This window comes from Muntiacus reevesi, chromosome 6 (assembly GCF_963930625.1).
Source record: "Muntiacus reevesi chromosome 6, mMunRee1.1, whole genome shotgun sequence".
Lineage (NCBI taxonomy): Eukaryota > Metazoa > Chordata > Mammalia > Artiodactyla > Cervidae > Muntiacus > Muntiacus reevesi.
The window spans coordinates 100,053,321-100,057,485 of NC_089254.1; the positions used below are offsets into that span (position 1 = coordinate 100,053,321).

Here is a 4,165-nt window from a genome sequence, read left to right on the forward strand (position 1 = left end):
AAGAGAAAAGAAAACATGTGGCAGAGAGGTATGGAAGAGAAAATAAATACAAATGTAAGCTGTTTTGCTATTTGCTTTATAACCACAACAAACTAGTACAGAGAATGCCCTGTACAAAACCCAATAAATTTTCAAAGATGGAGGTGTTCCCTTAGGCAGGGCTGAAGACTTCAGTCTCTGGTATTTGGAGTTTAGGCTGCAGTCCTGGTTTTTGGGTGGATCATTGGGTGTGTGGCACAGTGCATGCTTTTACCTGGATTTGAACAGAAGACTGGCCACTTGGCCCAGGTGGAAGCAGATGGTCTTTGGTTTCACGTGTCACGCAACGACTGAAGTTCCTCACCACGATGCAGTGCCGGGTGGGGTTGTACTTCTGGTCAGACTCCTTGATGTGAGCTGCAGTGTCCTTCTCTGCATTATACTTCTCCAATGCCTGAGTAGCACACCCCACCGAGTCCTGTTGCATGTCCTCCGACACATCGGCATTCTTGATCACGGCCTTTCAGTCACACATGGTCACCAAGGAGCAGAGGCTGGCTCTGGTCTCCTGGGGAAGGCGCAGCCAGGCTCACACCTGCATAGAGAGGTGGTCACTACCAAAGCCATGAAGAATCTGAATTTCCATTCTTGATTTAGACAGAAGGCACAGATCTGTGAGACTGTGAACCATTGGCCACTGGGAGGCACTGTGGGTCCATGGTAAGCAGGATATGCTGGGAGGGGTTGAGAGTTCTTCCGGAGAGGGCAGCATGGGAACCTTGGCTACATGCCTGCATCAGAAAACAGGTTTGAGTTTCCTGAGTGGTCCAGACACATGGACCCCGCACAGACTCTTCAGTGCCCAGGTAGTGGGGACCTGCCTGGATCCTCAGCATGTACCCAGGCGGTCGTCTCCTGGAGCAGCGTGGGGAGTGGTGGGTGATGGATTAGTGTGGCTGGTGAGGGCTGGGTGAGGAGTGTCAGGCAGGGACAGGAAGAGAAGAGAAAGCCATGTTATGGGCACATGGGGACAGTGCTCACCTCACACCCACCCTTTGCCGAGGGGCTGTGCAGGACGGGGAAGGGCATAGAGGAGCCCACCAGTGGACCTGGCCAGGGGTCCAGTGGATCAGGAAACAGCCTGCAGAGACACAGAGCATGATGTCATAGGCAATGGTCCAATCAGGGAAGTGGGAGGGTCAGCACTTACACCACTCACCCCAGGAGCCCCGCCCCCAGCCAGCAGCAGTCTGGGTTCCTGATGCTGCCATGGGCTCCAGGCTCCTCTGTTGTGTGACTCTCTGCCTCCTGGGACCAGGTGAGTCCTGGACACAGTGCGGGAGCTTCTGAGATGCCTTTGCCTCCCTGAGATAGAAGCCTGGTGATGAGGGCTTCAGCAGGAGGCTTCCCTGTACTCTTCCCTCAGCTTTCTTGTCTCCTCCCCAACAGGCCTGGTGGATTCTGGAGTCACCCAGACCCCCAAATACCTGATCAAATCAAGAAAGCAGCAAGCAACTCTGAGATGTTCCCCTGAATCTGGACACCTCTCTGTGTACTGGTACCAACAGGCCCTGGGCCAGGGCCCCCAGTTCCTCGTTCAGTATTACAACAAGAAAGTGTGGGGAGAAGCACAGCTCCCGGATCGATTCTCAGGAGAACAGTTCAGTGATGCTCGCTCTGAGCTGAACTTGACCCCCTTGGAGCTGACGGACTCAGCCGTGTATCTCTGTGCCAGCAGCCAAGACACAGCCCTGCATGATCAGATGCCTCTGGTACAAAAACACTCCTACCCCAGCTCAGGAAGTGGTTGCCAGGGTGTCAGCTGCCAGCCAGCGAGAGCCAGACCCAGGTAGAGCTGATAGGCTTACCCAGACATTCTTTCCTTTGTACATTTTAATGCTCACAAAGATCATGCAAGATAAAGATTATTTTAACTGTTTATACATCTGATGGAAAGTGACTTGCCCAGATCTCGTATTTCCTAACTGTCAGACAAGGAATCAAACTCAAAGCTGTCCTCAACACCTGTGTTCTCTGCTCCCCATCTTTTAAAGGAGTTCACTCCACGTAGCTGTTACAGCTGACAAGTCCAAATCTGCAGGTTGGACTGGTGATACTAGAGGTTCAGGGAGAGCTGATGTTTAAATTCAAAGGCCCAAGAACTGATGGTCCAGTTTGAAGGCCATCAGCTCAACAGTTCTCCCTTACCTGGGGGAGGATCAGTCTTTTTGTTCTATTCATATCTTCACTGGTTGGATTAGGCCCACTAAGACTGTGGAATGGAAGGTCATCTATTTAAAATGTTAATCTAATCTAAAGTTAAAATCTACCTATTTATATGTTAACCTCTTCCAAAACCACTCTCACTTAATACCCAGAATAAAGTTTAATGAAATGTCTCTGACACAGTCAAGGTGACACGTTCAATTAGTCATCACACCATCTTTCTGGGTTGCACAAGTATTTAATACGTGTGAAGTTCGTGGCACGTAACAGGACTCTGGATTTCTTGATTCCGTTTGCTAACCTCTGACAGCCTCTTCTACCATTTCCTAGGTGCAAAGGTAGAAATGGACATGTTTTGCCTTGAAACCCTTTAATTGAGGATATTAGAAATCACAGGGAAAGGAAGATTATGCCTAATGATTCATTTCATGAAATTAAAAAGAGCATGTAACATATAACCCACCTCAGATATTTTAAAATCAATTTTATTGATATTTGAACTGCAGCTTACCTATAAACAGTGTAGGTTTTAGGGTCCCTAGCCTCCTACAACCTTATAGTCTGAGGGCTTCCCTGACAGGCCAGTTGGCAAAGAATCTGCCTGCAATGCAGGAGACCCTGGTTCGATTCCTGGGTCAGGAAGAGCCACTGGAGACGGGGTAGGCTACCCACTCCAGTGTTCTTGGGCTTCCCTTGTGGCTCAGCTGGTGAAGAATCCTCCTGCAATGTGGGAGACCTGGGTTGGGAAGATCCCCTGGAGAAGGGAAAGGCTACCCACTCCAGTATTCTGGCCTGGAGAATTCCATGGACTGTATACTCCATGGGATTTCAAAGAGTTGGACACGACTGAGCGAATTTCACTTGCACATTCAATGGTGTATCTGGGATTCCACATCCATGGATTCAACCAATCACAGCTGTTCAGTACCTTGGTACGTATTTACTAAAATATCTACCCACAAGTGGACCCACTCAGTTAGAACTTGTGTTGTTCAAGGCTCAGGTATATATTCACACTGTATAATGAAGAGAGCTACGGTTTGATCAATATATATGTATATGCTGATGAAACATCTGTCCCATTAAGACAGAGAACATTTCTCACCAGAAATTCCCTCAGGCTCCTTCCCAGGGCTCTCTCCTTCCCTGACAACCAACAGTATGATTTCTGTTGCTGTGGATTTGTTTTGCTCATGCATCTTTTTAGTAAAAATTTAATGTCTGTACCCATCAAAACAATTCCTTTTTAGCCTGGAGCTAAATATGGAAGGCAAGTAAGTGCTCCTGGAAAGTGTTATAATTAACAAAGTGCTTGAAGCCATGTGAGACACCATTTCCGTGTGAGGGACAATCCTAATCGGGGATTGATGGTTTGATAAAATGACCATCTAAGTTCTTACCAGCTGGTACAGGCTGTGTTTGTAAAATTTATTTACTCAGTTTCATAGGTTTTTTTTCTCATGAACCCTTTATCTGAAATCATTTTATAATGATTTTTTTTTAATATTCCATGAGAAACAACTTAGCAAGTCTTCAGACTCACACACTGGGTCCTGGGCTGGCCAGACCACCAGCAGTAGTTGTTTCAGTGAATGATAATTCCATGCCAGGAGAAGGGTTCCTATGACTTGATCCCAAGGATTCAGGCCACAGGCCTTGAGCTGGAAAGACCACTGTCTTCTGGCCTGGCCTGGGTGTGAACCCCCTTTACTGTGTCCTTCTGTGTCCTGGACCAGCGAAGCTCTGAGCACGTGTATGGAACCACTGGTGGGCTTGCCAGGCCCAGATTCAAGGCTGGTCACTGGGGTTATGACATGAGATTCCTCCTTTGTCTCTCACTTCAGCATCAGTGTCTTTCTGTCCCAGGACCCAGGAGTGGTGAGTCACCCAGACACTAGACGTGTGGTCATGCTAAAGGGAAACCGACCACCAGGAGGTCACAGAACATCTAAAATCATGT

General features: G+C 48.0%; 1 pseudogene; it reads right to left on the bottom strand.

Moving 5' to 3' along the window:
* Nucleotides 1–249: 249 nt before the first annotated feature.
* Nucleotides 250–514, bottom strand: LOC136170356 (dynein light chain 1, cytoplasmic-like; annotated as a pseudogene).
* Nucleotides 515–4,165: the final 3,651 nt, after the last annotated feature.